Below are 22562 nucleotides of genomic sequence, written 5' to 3' on the forward strand. Positions count from 1 at the left end.
ACCCAATTACATTAACTCCATCAAGCTGTGCATGGGCATTGAGATGTTCTTTTGTTTGATTCTCCTGAATAAATTTTCAGGCAGTCTGCTTCTATCAAATCTGATCAGTATGACTCTGTAAAGCTGTTGCGTCAGCGCACGGACGCCGAGGCGTACTGAGAGCCGGCGCCGGAGCTTAAGCACACATTTTACAGGCACAAAGACAAAATTTTTCTCCCAAAATGCTGTGTTCCTTTTATCTCCTCCCTTCTCACCCGGGGCGTTCTTTCCCCAACCTTTCGCCTCTGGCGGTGGTAAGACCGCAGAGGGGCCTGGTGCTTGAGATCGATCAGGTCGTTGCAACCTTTCACTATACTCTGTTTCTGACACGCCTTGCCCTTCCCCCAACACTCTCCGCTTTGCTTTTACAGCTGGGCAATTCCCACACGACCTCTGACGCCGTTTGGCGGTAACTAGAAACCCAAAGGCTAATAGAAACAACCCTAGGGCGGCCAGAACAACCATTGAGGCTCCTGCCGCATCCGGCAAAGGGGTGAGATGGAACAGCTCAAGGCTAAACATTGTCTCTCAGAGTCTTACCCGTGTCCCACAGCTTCTGGATTTCTTCCGTGAAACGGAGGCTCCCCTTGGCGCCGGCGATGATGTGGCTTTTTTGTCCCGGGTTCTCGGCACCAAATGTCCCATGCACAATCTCTCGCCGGCAAGAAACACGCGGGGACATAGAAATCCTTGCTGTGACCAACCTTTTTTTTTTTTTTTTTTTTTTTTTTTACATTTTATTATTTTTTTTATTAACTTGAGTATTTCTTATATACATTTCGAGTGTTATTCCCTTTCCCGGTAGCCGGGCAAACATCCTCCTCCCCCCTCCCCTTCCTTATGGGTGTTCCCCTCCCAACCCTCCCCCCATTGCCGCCCTCCCCCCAACAGTCTAGTTCACTGGGGGTTCAGTCTTAGCAGGACCCAGGGCTTCCCCTTCCACTGGTGCTCTTACTACGATATTCATTGCTACCTATGAGCTCAGAGTCCAGGGTCAGTCCATGTATAGTCTTTGGGTAGTGGCTTAGTCCCTGGAAGTTCTGGTTGCTTGGCATTGTTGTACATATGGGGTCTCGAGCCCCTTCAAGCTCTTCCAGTTCTTTCTCTGATTCCTTCAACGGGGGGTCCTATTCTCAGTTCAGTGGTTTGCTGCTGGCATTCGCCTCTATATTTGCTGTATTCTGGCTGTGTCTCTCAGGAGCGATCTACATCCGGCTCCTGTCGGTCTGCACTTCTTTGCTTCATCCATCTTGTCTAATTGGGTGGCTGTATATGTATGGGCCACAGGTGGGGCAGGCTCTGAATGGGTGTTCCTTCAGTCTCTGTTTTAATCTTTGCCTCTCTCTTCCCTGCCAAGGGTATTCTTGTTCCCCTTTTAAAGAAGGAGTGAAGCATTCACATTTTGATCATCCGTCTTGAGTTTCATTTGTTCTAGGCATCTAGGGTAATTCAAGCATTTGGGCTAATAGCCACTTATCAATGAGTGCATACCATGTATGTCTTTCTGTGATTGGGTTAGCTCACTCAGGATGATATTTTCCAGTTCCAACCATTTGCCTACGAATTTCATAAAGTCGTTGTTTTTGATAGCTGAGTAATATTCCATTGTGTAGATGTACCACATTTTCTGTATCCATTCCTCTGTTGAAGGGCATCTGGGTTCTTTCCAGCTTCTGGCTATTATAAATAAGGCTGCGATGAACATAGTGGAGCACGTGTCTCTTTTATATGTTGAGGCATCTTTTGGGTATATGCCCAAGAGAGGTATAGCTGGATCCTCAGGCAGTTCAATGTCCAATTTTCTGAGGATCCTCCAGACTGATTTCCAGAATGGTTGTACCAGTATGCAATCCCACCAACAATGGAGGAGTGTTCCTCTTTCTCCACATCCTCACCAGCATCTGTTGTCCCCTGAGTTTTTGATCTTAGCCAGTCTCACTGGTGTGAGGTGAAATCTCAGGGTTGTTTTGATTTGCATTACCCTTATGGCTAAAGATGTTGAACATTTCTTTAGGTGTTTCTCAGCCATTCAGCATTCCTCAGCTGTGAATTCTTTGTTTAGCTCTGAACCCCATTTTTTAATAGGGTTATTTGTTTCCCTGTGGTCTAACTTCTTGAGTTCTTTGTATATTTTGGATATAAGGCCTCTATCTGTTGTAGGATTGGTAAAGATCTTTTCCCAATCTGTTGGTTGCCGTTTTGTCCTAACCACAGTGTCCTTTGCCTTACAGAAGCTTTGCAGTTTTATGAGATCCCATTTGTCGATTCTTGATCTTAGAGCGTAAGCCATTGGTGTTTTGTTTAGGAAATTTTTTCCAGTGCCCATGTGTTCCAGATGCTTCCCTAGTTTTTCTCCTATTAGTTTGAGTGTGTCTGGTTTGATGTGGAGGTCCTTGATCCACTTGGACTTAAGCTTTGTACAGGGTGATAAGCATGGATCGATCTGCATTCTTCTACATGTTGGCCTCCAGTTTAACCAGCACCATTTGCTGAATATGCTATCTTTTTTCGATTGGATGGTTTTGGCTCCTTTGTCAAAAATCAAGTGACCATAGGTGTGTGGGTTCATTTCTGGGTCTTCAATTCTATTCCATTGGTCTATCTGTCTGTCTCTGTACCAATACCATGCAGTTTTTAATCACTATTGCTCTGTAATACTGCTTGAGTTCAGGGATAGTGATTCCCCCTGAAATCCTTTTATTGTTGAGGATAGCTTTAGCTATCCTGGGTTTTTTGTTATTCCAGATGAATTTGCAAATTGTTCTGTCTAACTCTTTGAAGAATTGGATTGGTATTTTGATGGGGATTGCATTGAATCTGTAGATTGCTTTTGGTAAAATGGCCATTTTTACTATATTAATCCTGCAATCAATGAGCATGGGAGATCTTTCCATCTTCTGAGGTCTTCTTCAATTTCCTTCTTCAGTGTCTTGAAGTTCTTATTGTACAGATCTTTTACTTGCTTTGTTAAAGTCACACCGAGGTACTTTATATTATTTGGGTCTATTATGAAGGGTGTCATTTTCCTAATTTCTTTCTCGGCTTGTTTCTCTTTTGTATAGAGGAAGGCAACTGATTTATTTGAGTTAATTTTATACCCAGCCACTTTGCTGAAGTTGTTTATCAGCTTTAGTAGTTCTCTGGTGGAACTTTTGGGATCACTTAAATATACTATCATATCATCTGCAAATAGGTATATTTTGACTTCTTCTTTTCCGATCTGTATCCCCTTGACCTCCTTTTGTTGTCTGATTGCTCTGGCTAGAACTTCAAGAACTATATTGAATAAGTAGGGAGAGAGTGGGCAGCCTTGTCTAGTCCCTGATTTTAGTGGGATTGCTTCAAGTTTCTCTCCATTTAGTTTAATGTTAGCAACTGGTTTGCTGTATATGGCTTTTACTATGTTCAGGTATGGGCCTTGAATTCCTATTCTTTCCAGGACTTTTATCATGAAGGGGTGTTGAATTTGGTCAAATGCTTTCTCAGCGTCTAATGAAATGATCATGTGGTTTTGTTCTTTCAGTTTGATTATATAATGGATCACATTGATGGTTTTCCGTATATTAAACCATCCCTGCATGCCTGGGATGAAGCCTACTTGGTCATGGTGGATGATTGTTTTGATGTGCTCTTGGATTCGGTTTGCCAGAATTTTGTTGAGTATTTTTGCGTCGATATTCATAAGGGAAATCGGTCTGAAGTTCTCTTTCTTTGTTGTGTCTTTGTGTGGTTTAGGTATAAGAGTAATTGTGGCTTCGTAGAAGGTATTCGTGAGTGATCCATCTGTTTCAATTTTGTGGAATAGTTTGGATAATATTGGTTTGAGGTCTTCTATGAAGGTTTGATAGAATTCTGCACTAAACCCGTCTGGACCTGGGCTCTTTTTGGTTGGGAGACCTTTAATGACTGCTTCTATTTCCTTAGGAGTTATGGGGTTGTTTCACTGGTTTATCTGTTCCTGATTTAACTTCGGTACCTGGTATCTGTCTAGGAAATTGTGCATTTCCTGAAGATTTTCATGTTTTGTTGAATATAGGTTTTTATAGTAAGATCTGATGATTTTTTGAATTTCCTCTGAATCTGTTGTTATGTCTCCCTTTTCATTTCTGATTTTGTTAATTTGGACACACTCTCTGTGTCCTCTTGTTAGTCTGGCTAAGGGTTTATCTATCTTGTTGATTTTCTCAAAGAACCAACTTTTGGTTCTGTTGATTCTTTCTATGGTCCTTTTTGTTTCTACTTGGTTGATTTCAGTTGATTATTTCCTGCCTTCTACTCCTCCTGGGTGTATTTGCTTCTTTTTGTTCTAGAGCTTTTAGGTGTGCTGTCAAGCTGCTGACATATGCTCTTTCCTGTTTCTTTCTGCAGGCACTCAGCACTATGAGTTTTCCTCTTAGCACAGCTTTCATTGTGTCCCATAAGTTTGGGTATGTTGTACCTTCATTTTCATTAAATTCTAAAAAGTTTTTAATTTCTTTCTTTATTTCTTCCTTGACCAGGTTATCATTGAGTAGAGCATTGTTCAATTTCCAAGTATATGTGGGCATTCTTCCTTGATTGTTATTGAAGACCAGTTTTAGGCCGTGGTGGTCTGATAGCACGCATGGGATTATTTCTATCTTTCTGTACCTGTTGAGGCCCGTTTTTTGGCCAATTATATGGTCAATTTTGGAGAAAGTACCATGAGGAGCTGAGAAGAAGGTATATCCTTTTGCTTTAGGATAGAATGTTCTATAAATATCCGTTAACTCCATTTGGCCCATGACTTCTCTTAGTCTGTCTACATCTCTGTTCAATTTCTGTTTCCATGATCTGTCCATTGATGAGAGTGGGGTGTTGAAATCTCCCACTATTATTGTGTGAGGTGCAATGTGTGTTTTGAGCTTTAGTAAGGTTTCTTTTACATATGTAGGTGCCCTTGTATTTGGGGCATAGATATTTAGGATTGAGAGTTCATCTTGGTGGATTTTTCCTTTGATGAATATGAAGTGTCCTTCCTTATCTTTTTTGATGACTTTTAGTTGAAAATTGATTTTATTTGATATTAGAATGGCTACTCCAGCTTGCTTCTTCTGACCATTTGCTTGGAAAATTGTTTTCCAGCCTTTCACTCTGAGGTAATGTCTGTCTTTGTCTCTGAGGTGTGTTTCCTGTAGGCAGCAGAATGCAGGGTCCTCGTTGCGTATCCAGTTTGTTAATCTATGTGTTTTTATTGGGCAGTTTAGGCCATTGATGTTGAGAGATATTAAGGAATAGTGATTATTGCTTCCCATTATATTCATATTTGGATGTGAGGTTATGTTTCTGTGCTTTTCTTCTCTTTGTCTTGTTGCCAAGACGATTAGTTTCTTGCTTCTTCTAGGGTATAGCTTGCCTCCTTATGTTGGGCTTTACCATTTATTATCCTTTGTAGTGCTGGATTTGTAGAAAGATATTGTGTAAATTTGGTTTTGTCATGGAATATCTTGGTTTCTCCATCTATGTTAATTGAGAGTTTTGCAGGATACAGTAACCTGGGCTGGCATTTGTGTTCTCTTAGGGTCTGTATGACATCTGTCCAGGATCTTCTGGCCTTCATAGTTTCTGGCGAGAAGTCTGGTGTGATTCTCATAGGTCTGCCTTCATATGTTACTTGACCTTTTTCCCTTACTGCTTTTAATATTCTTTCTTTATTTTGTGCGTTTGGTGTTTTGACTATTATGTGACGGGAGGTGTTTCTTTTCTGGTCCAATCTATTTGTAGTCCTGTAGGCTTCTTTTATGCCTATGGGTATCTCTTTTTTTAGGTTAGGGAAGTTTTCTTCTATGATTTTGTTGAAGATATTTTCTGGTCCTTTGAGCTGGGAGTCTTCACTCCCTTCTATACCTATTATCCTTAGGTTTGATCTTCTCATTGAGTCCTGGATTTCCTGTATGTTTTGGACCAGTAGCTTTTTCCGCTTTACATTATCTTTGACAGTCGAGTCAATGATTTCTATGGAATCTTCTGCTCCTGAGATTCTCTCTTCCATCTCTTGTATTCTGTTGGTGAAGCTTGTATCTACAGCTCCTTGTCTCTTCTTTTGGTTTTCTATATCCAGGGTTGTTTCCATGTGTTCTTTCTTGATTGCTTCTATTTCCATTTTTAATTCCTTCAACTGTTTGATTGTGTTTTCCTGGAATTCTTTCAGGGATTTTTGTGACTCCTCTCTATGGGCTTCTACTTGTTTATTTATGATTTCCTGATATTCTTTCAGGGATTTTTGTGTCTCCTCTCTGTGGGCTTCTACTTGTTTATTTATGTTTTCCTGGAATTCTTTCAGGCATTTTTGCGATTCCTCTCTGTAGGCTTCTACTTGTTTATTAATGTTTTCCTGTGTTTCTCTAAGGGTGTTCTTCACGTCCTTCTTGAAGTCCTCCAGCATCGTGATCAAATATGATTTTGAAACTAGATCTTGCTTTTCTGGTGTGTTTGGACATTCCATGTTTGTTTTGGTGGGAGAATTGGGCTCCGATGATGCCATGTAGTCTTAGTTTCTGTTGCTTGGGTTCCTGCGCTTGCCTCTCGCCATCAGATTATCTCTAGTGTTACTTTGTTCTGCTATTTCTGACAGTGGCTAGACTGTCCCTATAAGCCTGTGTGTCAGGAGTGCTGTAGACCTGTTTTCCTGTTTTCTTTCAGCCAGTTATGGGGACAGAGTGTTCTGCTTTCGTGCGTGTAGTTTTTCCTCTGTACAGGTCTTCAGCTGTTCCTGTGGGCCTGTGTCTTGAGTTCACCAGGCAGGTCACTTGCAGCATACAAGTTCGTCTTACCTGTGGTCCCGAGGCTCAAGTTCGCTCGCGGGGTGCTGCCCACGGGCTCTTTGCGGCGGCAGCAACCAGGAAGACCTGTGCTGCCCCTTCTGGGAGCTTCAGTGCACCAGGGTTCCAGATGGCCTTTGGTGTTTTCCTCTGGCGTCCGAGATGTGTGTGCAGAGAGCAGTCTCTTCTGGTTTCCCAGGCTTGTCTGCCTCTCTGAGGGTTTAGCTCTCCCTCCCACGGGATTTGGGTGCAGAGAACTGTTTATCCGGTCTGTTTCCTTCAGGTTCCTGCAGTGTCTCAGGCAGGGGTCCTGCCGCTCCTGGGCCCTCCCCCACGGGAGTCCAGAGGCCTTATACAGTTTCCTCTTGGGCCAGGGATGTGGGCAGTGGTGGGCAGTGTTGGTGGTCTCTTCCGCTCTGCAGCCTCAGGAGTGCCCACCTGACCAGGCGGTGAGGTCTCTTTCCCACGGGGTCTGGGAGCAGAGAGCTGCTGCGGGCTGGGATCCGCGGGTGTGGGACTTCCGGTAAACACCGGACGTGCCCGGTCCTAGAGGAATTCTGCCTCTGTGTGTCCCGATTTCACCAGGCAGCTTTCTTGCAGCAGACAAGTTGGTCTTATCTGTGGTCCCAAGGCTTGTTTGCTCGCGGGGTGCTGCCCACGGGCTCTCTGCGGCGGCAGCAACCAGGAAGCGTGACCAAACTTTTATTTTAATCTTAAGGAGAAGCCTCGGCGCACCAACATGGTGCGCTTATATACACCCTTGCGTGGCACATCCACACCTGATTGGTTGCTTACCCATGATCTCATAAGGCACGCCCCAGAGTGGGCAAAGACCTGGCACGAAGGCACTCTTGCACATACGCACACAGATAACTTCCTGAAAGGGAGTCGGCTGGCGCGGCGAAGGCTAGCGCCATCTTGTAATGGCGGAGGCTATCCTGGCCTTCCAAGTGGGGTGCAGTGGATGCCAGCGTCATCTAGTGGTGGCAAATGTTATTGCGGCCCTCTACAGCAGAACTTGAGCATAGAGACCTCAAAGCCTCCTCCACAGTGACAGACTTCCTCTAACAAAGCCACACTTGCTTCAGTAATGCCATATGTCCTGATAGTGCCACTTTCCATGGGCCAAGCATATTCAAATCACCACAGTGAGCTTTGTCTGCTTTGGAATTTTATGCTGCAAAAAATTTAAGCTGTTCTAATTGGTGCTTCTAGAATCCATGCTGTCTCTGACCCCATCTTGAGGTAGAGTAATTATTTCTTGATAATTCTGTCGTGTAGATGAATGGCTTACCCTATAAATCATTACTGCAAAACCTTATCTACATAAGAAGGCAGCAAATAGAGGAACATTATGACCTTGTGATCTAGCACACTAAAACATGGGATTGGTAAGATTAAAGACAAATGAGTGTTGAAAATGTCGATTCGTGAGTGCCTGGCTCTCTGTGTTCTAACCTTTTTTGATACTATAACTTTAATCTTTGGGACACAGCAGCAGTTATTTGATTATTTGAAATATTTTTGTTTCTTCTTTCTTGGTCTCTTGTTGCAGTGTGTTTTTCTTGACAAAGGATGCAAGTATCTGATAGTATGTAATAGATTCTGAGTGCTTGAGGCATAGCTCAAGTGTTTGCCATGCATCCGTGGATACCTGGACTCGATACATAAGATGGTGAGTTAGTTATTATTTCTATTGCTGTGATGAAAGTGACCAAATGACTATGACCAAAAGCAATGTGTAAGACAGGGTTTGTTTGCCTTCCAATTCTGCACTATAGTCCTTCTCAGAAAGCTTTAATAGGAACTCAAGCAGGGGAGGGACCTGGAGGCTAGAGCTGATGCAGAGGTATAGAGGGGTACAACTTACTGGCTTGCTTCTATGGCTTGCTCAGCTTGCTTTCTTATAGAATACAGGACCACCAGTCGGGATGGCACCAGCACAATAGGCTATGCCCTCCGTAATCAATCCCTATTTAAGAAAACATCCTACAACCAGATCTTATGGCAGCATTTTCCCAACTGAGAGGTCCTCCTTCCAGATAACTCTAGCATGTCAAGTTGCCATAAAACTGTCCATCACAGATAGCATAGGGCGGTGGCCAGGGAGAGGACTTGAAAGATTATAATATGTAGAAAAGTTTTCTTTTGTTCTTCCTTTCTTCCTCTTCCTTCCTTCCTTCCTTCCTTCCTTCCTTCCTTCCTTCCTTCCTTCCTCCTTCCCTCCCTCCCCTCCCCTCACTTCCCTCTCTTCCTTTCTCTTTCCCTTTTTATTTATTCATTTTTCATATATTACATCCTGACTGCAGTTATCCCTTCCTTCTTTCCTAGTCCCTCCCCAACACCTTCACCGCTCCCCCAGGTCCACTGTTCTTCCTTTTTCCATCAGAAAAGAGCATGTTTCCCAGGGATATTATCCAAACATGGTATAACAAGTTAGACTAAGACTAAGCACACACCCTCATATCAAGGCTGGATGAGAAAATGTGAGGAGAGAAAGGGTCACAAAAATCAGGCAAAAGAGTCAGAGACAGCCTCTGTTCCCACTGTTAGGAATCCCAGAAGAGCATCAAGTTACATACAGGACTATAACAAATATGCTGAGTTTATAGGTCTGACCTATAAAGGCTCCCTGATTGCTGGTTCACTGTCTGTAAGCCTGTATGACCTCTGGTTAGTTGATTTGGTAGGCCATGTTCTTGTGGTGTCCTTGACCACTCTGGCTCCAGCAATCCTTCCTCCTTCTCTTCTGTAGGATTCTCTGAGTTCCACCTGATGTCTCACTGTGGTTCTCCGCATCTGCTCCTATAAGCTGCTGGGTGAAGCCTCTCTGATGACAATTAATAGTGCAGCAAAAGCTAGAGGCCTTGAACCAGTGCAATGACTCATCACGATGAAATTTGTAAGAAAAGCTGTTGAGTAAAAGTTTGTACTGCGTAACACACCAGGAGATACCACAGATTCCTGAGTGAGATGTTTCTATTATTTATTTATTTATTTATTTATTTATTTATTTATTGTTTTCTTTTGTGGGGAGTTGCAAGGGCAGAGGGCGAATATGAAGGAATGGGAAGATGTGGGGGATTGGAGTGCATGATGTGAAATTCACAAAGAATCAATAAAAAGTTTAAAAATTGTTTATTTGATCTTGAGCCAATTTTGGTAAGTGGCATCTATTTGGGAAAATCATCTGTTTCTTTTAGATTTTGCAAGTTTTGGAGTATAGCCTAATAGTCATTTGGATTCTTTCTCTGATTTTTAGTTAGTTTGGATAAAGATTTCCTTATCTTCTTGATTTTCTCAAAGAACCAAATCTTTGTATTCTCTTCATTTCTATTTTATTGATTTCAGACTTTGGCTTGATTATTTCCTGTTGTCTATTCCCCTGGGTTTTTTTTCCTACAGCTGTCAGGTGTGCTGTTAAGTTGCTAGTATGAGATCTCCCCAGTTCCTTTATTAAATCACTGAATGCTATGCTTTTAGCACTGCTTTCACTGTAGTATTTCATAAGTTTGGGTATGTTGTGCATTTATTGAATCCTGGAAAGTACTTAATTTCTTTCATTCTTTATGTCTTGACCCAGTAGTTGTCTAGTAGGGAGCTATTCAGTTTCCATGAGTTTGTAGGCTTACTGTTGTTTCTGTTGTTAAAATCCAGCCTTAATCCATGGTGATCTGATAGGGTACAGGGGTTATTTCATATCTTTTAATCTGTCACAACCTTGTATATAATCAATTTGGGAGACTGTTCTCTTAGGTGCTGAGAAGAAGGTGTATTCTTCTGTGTTTCAGTGAAATGCTCTGTAGATATCTATTAGGTCCATTTGAGTCATAATGTATGTTAGTGCCGCCACTTTTCTGTTTAGTTTTTGTATGGATGACCTGTCCATTAGTGAGAGTGGGGTGTTGAAGTCTTCCTCTATTAATGTGTGAGGTTTTATGTGTGATTTAAACATTTTTTAAATGTGTGAATCCTTGTGTTTGAACTGAAACATTATTTTTGTGGATTTTTTGATGAGTATAACATAACCTTCCCCGTCTCTTTTGATTAATTTTTGTTTGAAGTTTATTTCATTAGATATTAGAGTAGCAACGTCAGCTTGCTTCTTGGATCCATTTGCTTGGAAAAATCTTTTTCCAATGATTTACTCTAAGGTAATGTCTATCTCTTTGATGTTGGGATATGTTTCTTGTATGCAACAGAAGGATGGATCCTGTTTTTGCATCCATTCTGTTAGCCTGTGTCTTTTTATTGTGGAATTGAGTCCACTGACATTGAGAGATATTAATAACCAATGATTGTTAATTCCTGTTTTTTTTTTAAATGTTGTTGTTGATGGTGGTGGTGGTGGTGGTGGCGGTGGTGACATGTATATGTGTGTGTGTTTCCCTTCTTTTGGTGGTGTTGGTGTGTGTGTGTGTGTGTGTGTGTGTGTGTGTTTCCCTTATTTTGGCTTTGCTGGCGTGAGATTATTTATTTCCTGTGTTTTCATGGTTTAATTAACCTCCTTGTATTGGAGCTTTCCTTCTAGTACCTTCTGTAGGGCTGGGTCTATGGATAGATAGTTTAAATTTGATATTGTCATAGAAAATCTTGTTTTTCCCATCTATGAGGATTGAAAGTTTTGCTGAATATTGTAGTCTGGGATGGCATCTGTGGTCTTCTAGAGTCTGCAAGACATCTGGAGTCTGCAAGACATCTGTCTAGGCCCTTTTGGCTTTTAGAGTCTTGGTTGGGCAGTTGAGTGTAATTCTAATAACTCTGTCTTCTTATGTTACTTAGCCTTTTTCTTTGAAGCTTTTAATATTCTTTCTTTGTTGTTTATGTTTAGTGCTTTGATTATTATGTGGTGAGGTGACATTCCTTTTTGGTCCAATCTATTTGGTGTCCAGTAAGCTAAGTCTTTTACTGTATAGGCATGTCCTTCTTTATGTTAGGAAAATTTTGTTCATGATTTGTTACAAAATCTTTCTGGGCTTATGAACTATGAGTCTTCTCTTTCTTCTATTCCTATTGTTCATAGGCTTGGTCTTTTCATAGTGTCCCAGACTTCCTAGATGTTTTGTCAGGAGCTTTTTAGATCTAACATTTTCTTTGGCTTATGCATCTATTTCCTTTTATTGTTTCCTCAATACCAAAGATTCTGTCATCCATCTTTGGCATTCCGTTGGTTGTCGGTGTTGCTTGTGTTTGTAATTCCTGTTTACTTACCTAGAGTTTCCATTTCCAGAACTCCATTGGTTTGTTTTCTTATTGTTTTATTGCTATTTTCATGTCTTTGCACAATTTTATTTCTTTTTTTTCACCCGTTTGCTTGTGTTTTCCTGGATTTCTTTAAGGAGTTTATTTGTTTCCTCTTTAAGGACCTCTATATCTTCACAAGTTGGTTTTAAGCTCATTGTCTTGTGCTTCAGCTGCATTTGCATATTCAGGGATTACTGTAGTATGATGTAGTATGAAAGGAAGCTGGCTCCCTGGTTTCTCCTCAGCTTTCTCTCAGTTAGTTTGTGTATGTTAGTTAATTATCACTATTAAAAACACAGATTCTGACCTGGAGGGAATGAAGCATAGGATAGATACTTGTTAATTACCAACTGTGATCTCAGTTTACTGAGAATAGAAAACTCCCTTCAAGGCCTGGGAGTACTTGATTAACACGGAGAAGATTTCCCAAGAGTGAAGCAGCCGAAGCCCAGAGGCTGACTGAGCTTTCTCTCTACCAATGTGCCTATCTTTGGCTACTACTTCTTTAACATGAGCTTGAAGGAATGCAGTAAACACCACTTATTTGAAATTATTTTTTTGACCTACACACACACACACACACACACACACACACACACACACACACACACACGCTATTATTTTCTTTTAAGTCAATCTTAGTTTTTAGACATTTATCTTAAAGGAAGGTTTTAGATCATGTTCATAGTACGAAACTATCACTATTCCCATAAATAAAAGATAAACATGAAATAAGTAAAAGCCTTTAAAACCCTCTCCCATGTTTGGAAATTGCTTAGAAGGAACTTGGGGTTCGGAGTCAGAAGACCAGACTTGCCATCATCTCTGATGCTTCTACATTTGCTGTTTAAAAAAAAATCACTTAACTTCTCTAAGAACCAGTGTCTTCATCCAAAAGGGAAAAGGGACGATTTAAGGGCACGGTGTCAATGCCCACTGCAAAGGGTAGCCATAGGAATAAGGGGAATATTTAAGGAGTGTGATGAGAATGCCTGCTGCAAAGGGGTTAGGGTTGACCCTTGTCTTGGCGTTTTCCTCCCCGCCCCCACCCAGACAGGGCTTCCCTGGCTATCCTGGAACTCACTTTTCTACAAGGCTGGCCTCAAACTCACAGAAATCTGCCTTTCTCTGCCCATGTGGGTGCTGGGATTAAAAGACCATCACCAACAGCCATCTCCCTCCCCCTTATTTTTCTAGGATATTAGAACAAATAATTTACAAAGGAAAATGAACATTTCCTATTATTTTTAAGTTCAAAGTCAAGGCTGGGCATGGTACATGGAGCTCAGCTGGTGTGTACAGGTCTCCTAATTTCTAGTGGTTTGTCAGTTGCTCCTTGAGAAGGGCTGCGTTCTCAGTGCTGTGGCAACAAATGATGTTTTCTCCAAGCATGGGCAGAAAGCTGCATGGTGCCGCATACTGACATTGTTATGCTTTCATCTTACCAACTCACCGTAGTTCTCCAGAATGCATGTTGGAGTGCATGTTGGAGAGCATGTTGGAGTGCATGTTGGGGTGCATGTTGGGGTGCATGTTGGGGTGCATGTTGGGGTGCATGTTGGGGTGCATGTTGGGGTGCATGCTGGGGTGCATGTTGGGGTGCATGTTGGGGTGCATGTTGGAGTGCATGTTGGGGTGCATGTTGGCGTGCATGTTGGAGTGCATGTTGGAGTGCATGTTGGAATGCATGTTGGAGTGCATGTTGGAGTGCATGTTGGCATGCATGTTGGAGTGCATGTTGGAGTGCATGTTGGAATGCATGTTGGAGTGCATGTTGGAATGCATGTTGGAGTGCATGTTGGAGTGCATGTTGGAATGCATGTTGGAGTGCATGTTGGGGTGCATGTTGGGGTGCATGTTGGGGTGCATGTTGGAATGCATGTTGGAGTGCATGTTGGAGTGCATGTTGGGGTGCATGTTGGAGTGAATGTTGGGGTGCATGTTGGAATGTATGTTGGAATGCATGTTGGGGTGCATGTTGGAGTGCATGTTGGAGTGCATGTTGGAATGCATGTTGGGGTGCATGTTGGAGTGCATGTTGGAATGCATGTTGGAGTGCATGTTGGAGTGCATGTTGGAATGCATGTTGGAGTGCATGTTGGAATGCATGTTGGAATGCATGTTGGAAATCACTTTCCATTTAGTGGGTGTCTTCTTTTCAAAAAAACTGCCTCAAGTCAATTTGAGCATCTTCTCATCCTCAAATATTCTCCTGGAAGGAAGCCTTGTCAGGTTGGTCTCATTCTCACTTTCCTAAAAGAACACACCATCCTGCCCAAGGACTCCCAGGGAGAGAGAGGGAGGAAGGGAAGGAGGGAGGGAGGGAGGGAGGGAGAGAGAGAGAGAGAGAGAGAGAGAGAGAGAGAGAGAGAGAGAGAGAGAGAGAGGCTGTGAAGAAGAGCTGCTTATAAGATTGGAGCTACTCTGCCAAGGTTTTCTCTGCCAAGCCACAGGAAGTGAACAAGACTCCTCTCAGAGAGGCTGTACTGAAGGAACACTTTGTGAGGCTGTGATCCATTTAGTGTTAGAGTTTGCTCAACAGCTAACTGAGTGCTAATTTACTAGGATCTTCATGATCATTACATTGAAAAACGCTATCCTTCGTGATACACTAGAAAAACCATGGGATGCAACAACGTATTTATGACACGCCTCTTTTCTCTAGCTCACACTCTGGAATGAACCAATAAGCAAATCATTAACACACACAGAGAAATTCTTCTTCTGAGGCTTACTCTCTGAAAACCTTCGTAGGGAAAGACTACCGTGGAAGGAAACTTGACAAAGAATACTTTGGAGAACTTAAACTCTGAAATGACACTTTTGTGCCAGCAGAGTCTAAAAGCTGACATCAACATTTCTAATATCTGAACATTACTGCTTAATACAATAGGTTAAGTGTTGCTTACGGGAATTTAGAACCATTCCCTTCTCAGAAGCGAAAGGATGCTCATTATCTCTCTCATTACTTCTCTTTAAAATTTGCATTGGTCCTGTCATCTGCAAACTGCTCCTTGGCAATTCTTATTACTAACAAATCCATAACCTTGCTGGCATCTCTTGAAATAGAGGGTACGGTGGAGTCACTCAGGAAATAGATATTGTGCTGATGGCATCAATTGAAATGAATTGTAGCTGAGGGAAAGGTGCTTTGTGAAGCATTTCAATGTGACAAAAACGAGTTTAGAAATAGTCACTTACTTTATGACTAAATTTCATAATCTTACCCAGGTATTGGTGCCAAACATGTCCTGGACCCACATAAAGGATAGTGGAAGACAAGCTGGCAGCGTGACTTAAGGCAAATTGATGTTTATTGAGGGACACTTAAGCATTTCAAAGGGTTTTCTGGAAAAGCATCCTCCTTTATGGACAGCTTAAGGAAGGAAGTTGGATTCAGGTAGTTCTATGAAACTTTCCCGCTGCCTCCTTACTGCATTCCATTCTCACTCTCCTGCCTATTAGATGTCACAGATACTCTGAACAGTATATTGGAAAATGACCAGAAGCCTCTTCTCCCCTAAACATTGCCTATAGGCTTAGGTCAAACTTGTACAGCCATTTTGGAAATTAGTGGGAATTTGGAAAAGGAATTATTGCTGAACTTCCTCAGGAAGCTGAGAATAGATTTACTTCAAGATTCAGCTGTAACACTCTTGAGCTTACCCCCAAAGGACTCTATAGCATACTACAGAAACACCTGCTCAGTCAAGCTCATTGGCACTCACTCTATTCATAATAGTCAGGAAATAGAAGCAGCCTAGATGTTCACCAACAGATGAACGAATAAGGAAACTGCAGTAGATTCACACAAAGGAACATCACACAGCTGTTAAAAGAAAACTGTGAAATTTCCAGGTAAACTGATGGAACTAGAAAAAAAATCACACAGAGTGAGGCAGCCCAGGCACAAAAATATAAATATGGGGCAGGCTATAATCCATATAACTACAGAGGTTAGGTATAGAATAAAAGACCACCAGAGGTGGGGAAAAGGAAGGGAGTGGGGGAGTGATTATGGGGCAGAAGAACTAAGACTAAGGACCTTCAGAGGGATCACACGAGAGACTAATACAGTAGAAGCTTACTACAATATATAGAAATATGAATGTGATCTAAATGAAATTGGCAAATAACAGGGGAGATGAAAAGTTAACTGGCCATTTCTTGCCGCCAAATGAAGCCTCCAGTTCCAGAAATGGTTTATATATAACCAAGTTGTTGGCTAAAGAGACCCTAGGCTATTTGTCCAGGATATTGGTTACCAAAATGAATTATTGCTGAAGATAACACTCACAAAACTCATTTAACATGGAGAAATTGAGCTGGTGCCTTTAGGCTTAGATTTTTTCAAAACCTACTTTAATAAGGGTTTTTAAATGCTTTAACCTCCCTTCTAGCTCACCAGAGGTAGTGGAAAGGAAGGTAAACAGGGCAAGGGGTGATGTGGACCTGTTTAGAAATAGTTCTTTGGGGGCAAGTCCAATCTTTGTTGTAAGAATATCAGCAGTTCAGTTCATACAAATTAGCAGCAGAAGCTCGATCTACTGCTTGATTTACATATCAGCCATGGCAGCTTGATCCAGAAGAAACCATGAGGTTATGCCAATTGGTCCAAGGTTGAGGAAGCAGCAAGAAGCTACTGGACTATCACAAGAAGTTCTTTGGTGTGTTTCTCTCTACGAGGTCACAAGAAACAATGATCAGCAAAGAAGGGAAGGCGAACCAAGGCCACAGCATCATCAGTGAAGACCAATGTCAGCAAAGACCAACGAAGACCAACAAAGAGTGGTAAGGTGAACCAAGGCAACAGGGTGGTCCACAGTCTGTTGGGTTATACTTATACCCTTTGTAAACATCACGTGTCCTCTCAAGTGTCTGCTCTAGCAAAACATCTCATACCCTTTTCCCAGGCAGCTTCCAGAAAAACACCATGTGTCTGTTTTCAGCAAAACATCCTCCCACGTGTCTGTTTCAGCAAAATACTGTCATAAGACAGTTTCCAGAAAAATATCACACGACACAACCAAGTCTCCACAGGAACCAGAAACTTCAAGAGTCTACCCCATACTGATTAGCATTCATAATATTGGAAGGTACTTTGCGTGCTACCAAAGGAGAAAGGTAAACACCAACTAAGCTACAAATACTTTGATCTACCATAGTGACCTGCCTGCAGGCGAACTAGTGCAATAGTAGGAGCAACCATGCACTGTCTGATTGAGATCTATCCCTCACTTTGCTCAGGCAGCCAAGGACCTGAGACTAGATAGTCTATAGACCTAGGGGAAAACTAAATGCTACTGTATCCTAAAACAATAAAATGATTCCTAATGACATCCTGCTGTATTTGTTGTTCAGTGCCTTGCTCAGCCATCATCAGAGCTTCCTCCCACAGGACATGGAAAAGTACAGAGACTCACAGTCGGACAATGGACAGATAGTGAAGTACTCAGTCCAGAATGGGATTTCTACAAACTTGTCCACAGAACTCTTCTCTGCAGAAAGAGTGTAGAAGTCAGTGGCCATGGAGGACATCAAGAAAACAAGGCCTCCTTGTTGGCTTACAGGCTATCTGCAAGACACTAGGGACCAAGCAATGACTTAAATCATCACCTGCCACCATCACCTGCTACTAGGTGCGGGCAGTGCATCAGGTGGTGTATAAAAGGGACTCTTTGCCACTCCGCCTCTTCCTTTCTCTTTCTCTCCCCTATGTGATTCTCTCTCTTTCCCCTTTCTATCTTTCTTTCTGTCCTTCTCTGCCCCCCTTTCTCTGTCCTCCAACCTCTGTTACTGTCTGTTTGCTTCTACCCCTTCTCTCCCTCCCTTCTCTCAAATAAACCTCCCTTATACTAGGCCTGTTGCATGACATGATTTCTCAGGGAATACCTTGGCATGGGCCCACCACATACCCCCACCAGGCACCATGTTATATTTTATAACACTTCTAAACACAACAGAACCAGTGTACATATGAACTCTCAGAGACTGTGGCACCATGTGTGCAGGATCTGGACAGGTTTGGTCAGATGGGGTCCCAATACTGAGAGAAAAAATGAACACAAGCCACAATTCCTTACGTGGAAGCTCTACTTACCGTGGATAACCCAGAAACTATCCCTGGTTGATAACAGCTTGAAAATGGGAAATTAGTTTTCTTAAATAGAGTTTCACTGGGAATTCAAGCCACTCTTAAGGCCAGCCCCACTCCCAGATATAGATGGCCAACACAAAACAAACCCAATGATTTATTTGTCTCAATGCTTTGTTGGGGCATTTTCTTTATACCTTTATACCACCTTACAGATCTTTTGTGTATATACTGTATATACTCAAATTTGTGCTTTTATAGGATTTGTGTGTGTGTGTGTGTGTGTGTGTGTGTGTGTGTGTGACCCTGTGTGCATCCATATCTACTTATATGTATTTCTTGTGCTTGTTTTCCTTGGCTCTTTTTCTTCTGTTTGTTTTCTTGTATTCTGGTTTATTTGTTTCTTCTTATTTTATTTTTACTTTTTAGATGTCTAGTTATTTTCTAAAAAGAGAGAAAGAAGGGGTGTAGATTTGAATGAGAGGATAGGTGGGGAGGGTATGAATGGAGTTAGAGGACTGAAAACTGTAGACAGAACATATTGTATGGATAATTGATGAAAAAATCTATTTTAAATAAAAGAAATAAAGAAATAAAAGGTTCTCTTGCTTATACCCATCCAAGGGCCGCCTTTCTGGAAGGGAAGAAACAGAAACTTCTGCTCATGTTTTTGTTTCTATCCTCCCTTTCTACCCTCTCCAGGCTCTGTATTGCAATCTCCCTCACACTCTATCTTTCCCTCCCTCTGTCCTCATTTTCTCTCATCTCCTGACCTTTATTTACCACCCTTTCTCCACATTTGACTTTTCTCTCTATGTGTCTCCAAAGCAGAAAGATCCAGGTTTACTTCTTCAGGGGCTCAACTCATGCTGTTAGCTGCTAAGCTCATGTGCGGCCCTATGGAAACAAAAATGAAAACCTCAAACATAATTTTTTGTGTTCTTGAAACAAGTAAAATGGATTTTTATATATAGTGTCCTCAATTAAATATGTTAAAATACTAGTCTTTCTGTATGGAATCGTTAAGGAAATATATTCATTCCCCCCCCCCACCGCCCCAGTTTTAGAAGCTTGGTTTATAATTTGAATCTAAGATATGTATTTCATTTGCAAAGACTACAGTGCAGGGCTCATGAACTGTAAATGTTTTAAGGAGGTATCCTATTCTCTGGCTCTTAAACATGTACTTTAACAATTTAAACCTACTTACTTGAGACAAATTGTATAAAACTTGGAGGCTAGGCTTTGTCCCTCATCCAATTTTATATTTCATTCCTGAATGTACAGTAAGCAGTTTGAAAATTTCCACCACCACCACCATCACCACTACCACCACCACCACCACCACCACCACCACCACCACCACCACCACCACCACCACCACCACCATTTGTTAGTGTTTCCCCTGTACATAGATCTGTGCATCAAATGTATGTTTGGTGCCTATAAAAGCCAGAAGACATAAAGATCCCTTTCAACTAGAGTTATAGACAATTGTGAGTCACTATGTGGGTGCTAATCAAACCCAGGTCCTCAGGAATAGCAGTCAGTGTTTGCTCTTAACCACTAAACCATACCTTTAGCCTCACAGTCACAATTTTCTATTGAAGCATTAGAGATATCAACCTTGTCGGCCACTTCTGTCACAGAGCATACTCACAGTGTCGTCATGCTGGAGTTTCCCTCCTCCTCCTTACTCATGAGATGATTTAGTAACTACATTGTTCCTGCTCCAACAGAAGTTGGAACCTTGATGTTGTTGGATGAGGCCATGAGAAATGGATATGCATTCTTTGCAGACTGGTTGCACCAGAGAGCAGCACGTTCACAGAAACTGTTCATAGAAGTCAGGCACAATGATTATGCAGCTGAAATCAATAGTATAATTGCGTCCACTGTCTTTTCCCCTGCCTAATAGAGATGTGGTCAAAGACATGCAAAAATGTCCTGCTTGCAGGATCGAACGTGAAGCAGAGATTTTAAAAATTCGATCACAGTACAGAGACAGAGTTTTATAAGCTGACACCAAGAGTAGCTTATGAAGCAGCAGGGAGCTGGGAGTCCCAGGGTCTGCAGGGCACAGAGAGGAACCCAAAACAGGAAAAGATGAGGCCAACTACTAAACCCTGTCAGACTTGCTGACATTGGAAGAGCAGGGAGAACACATAAACCTTACTCATTTCACAATTTTATGAAAAACTGCTGATGTGCGTGCTGTTTTCAGTCCTTTCTTCAATTTGTTTCCAGGCAGAAGTCCCAGGCACAGAATTCTAGGATTCTAGAACTGATCTGATGAACACTAGAATAAATCTGTGATTTTTTTCCCCTCACTACATACAAAGTTACATCTTAAGTTACAAATGCTGTCTTCATAGAGTCCAATGTCCAAGGGATCTTTAAGAATGTACCAAGTAGTCCTGGTTAAGCATACAATGTTATTTAATTTTAAAGTCTTACTTCTGTTTCCTATAGATAGTATCAATCTTAGTTCCCCATTTCCCTTCTCATCTAGTTAATGTACCTAACCTGAACAGAACTTCTTCTTCTTCTTTTTTTCATTTGTAAAAGTTTTGGTATATTGGCCTGCTTTTAAATACAAAAGATTGTGCTGCTCTTTTCACTGGGTCATGCCATATTGACAGGAAAAATACTTTCCATTGATGTATTCATGGTAGTGTATATTGAAGCAATTGAAAAACCTCTTTAAACAATAAGGAATTACAAAATTTCAGTATTACTCTTAAAGATACTCATTTTTGCTCTAATACACTTAAGTTTGTACTCATCAAACTCATGAAAAATTATTGTTAACTTTTGAATATATCTATAACAAGATTAAGTGCCAAATTCAGGAAAATATTAAGGCTTTTAAAAAAATACCCACTCATCCCCTTACTACCCCTAATTTTGAGTTCTCTCTTTTTTATTATTGGGTATTTTTTATTTACATTTTAAATGATATCCTCTTTCCTGGTTTCCCATCCATAAACCTCCTATCCCATCCCCCTCCCCTCTCTTCTATAAGGGTATTCCCCCTCCCCAACCACCCCTTCCTGCCTCTCCCCGCCCTGACATTCCCTTACACTGGGGATCGAGCTTTGGCAGGACCAAGGGCTTCTCCTCCCATTAGTGCCCAAGAAGGCCATCCTCTGCTACATGCAGCTGGAGTCATGGGTCTGTCCATGTTGAACAGAACTTATCTGGCTTAACATTTTGGAAATTGTCCATTTAAAATGTTTGTTCACTTATAAGAGTGCGAGATTCTGACAACTGGGCCCTCTTGTCACAGCATTTGCCTGACAGTAAAGATCTAACTGAGCATGCATCCTTTAGATGAGGGGGTTGGGGGACTACTGTGAATTAGGTATTTCTGTTGCTGTGAATTTGCCTGTTGTCCATGGTTTGCAGTTTTCTCTAGTCTTGAACACAGGCTTCAACATGTGCCTATGACCTCTGAGAGAACTGCAGAGTTCTTTCTCAATCCTTACTTGGTGGATAGTGACTGCCATTCTAAAACAAAAGAATATCTCCCCTTATGCTGCCACAGTTTGTCACTGGAAAATGCAATGGAAGGCTTTTTTTTTTTTTGAACTTTTTAGTATCTGACAACGTGAGTGTAACTTTTCAAACTGGGTTGGTCTATGATGCTTATTTTTTTCCCTACATCAATTGTCTTGATCTTATTGTGACTATAACTTTAAACTTACATTTTTTATATTAAATAAGGGAATTGAGATTTTTATTTTAAGCGTCCCCCCCCATATTTTAGCAGCTTTTGTGTGTGTGTTTGTGTGTTGAACTAAAGCATTGCCCTTCAAATGGATCTTCTGTCCCAGTTTTATTTCTTGCTATATTGAGTAGATAAGGCTTTTTCATCTCTTTCTCTTTCCCCTCTTCTCTTTGTTTTGCTTTTGACTAGATTTTGACAAGAGCCTGGGAACACAGATCCCTGGCCACCAAAGAGAACAAAGGAGAAGGGAATAATAGTTTCAGTGAGAAAGAGCTACCTTCATTGTTTCTCCTGAGGCTAGTCACAGATGTGTTAGCAGATCTGCCACTCTGTGAGCATTCATTAAACAGACTCTATGTTCAGGACAGTGCCCTTGGTGATAAAGACATACGGGCGATCTCTACTTTTCCTTGTAAAAGCTTTAAGATTTCTATTTAAAAAATGTAGCTACTGTGCATAAAAATCACATGGGAAGTGTATGCAAGGAGACAGAGTAAAGGGACTGTGGATATGACTCACTTATGATGTGGTTAAGTTTTTCATTGCAGATAGGAGAGAGGGAAAAGCCAGAAGAAGCTTCCAGAGCAGACAGAAAGAAGAGACTGGACATGACAAGCAGAGTGGACATGGACTGGAGTGTGGAAGTGGGAGAGTGAGAGAAAATAGGGGAGACCGT

General features: G+C 41.6%; 1 long non-coding RNA gene across 1 annotated transcript; it reads right to left on the reverse strand.

The window, feature by feature from the left end:
* Positions 1-11220: 11220 nt before the first annotated feature.
* On the reverse strand, positions 11221-20103 carry LOC134486925 (uncharacterized). Its single transcript, XR_010066500.1, has 2 exons — positions 19817-20103; positions 11221-12369 (listed from the first exon to the last, which is right to left on the reverse strand). It is a non-coding gene; the product is annotated as an uncharacterized LOC134486925 (long non-coding RNA).
* Between the last annotated feature and the right edge of the window lie 2459 nt (positions 20104-22562).

The sequence above is a fragment of the Rattus norvegicus genome, chromosome 5 (assembly GCF_036323735.1).
Source record: "Rattus norvegicus strain BN/NHsdMcwi chromosome 5, GRCr8, whole genome shotgun sequence".
NCBI classification, from domain to species: Eukaryota; Metazoa; Chordata; class Mammalia; order Rodentia; family Muridae; genus Rattus; species Rattus norvegicus.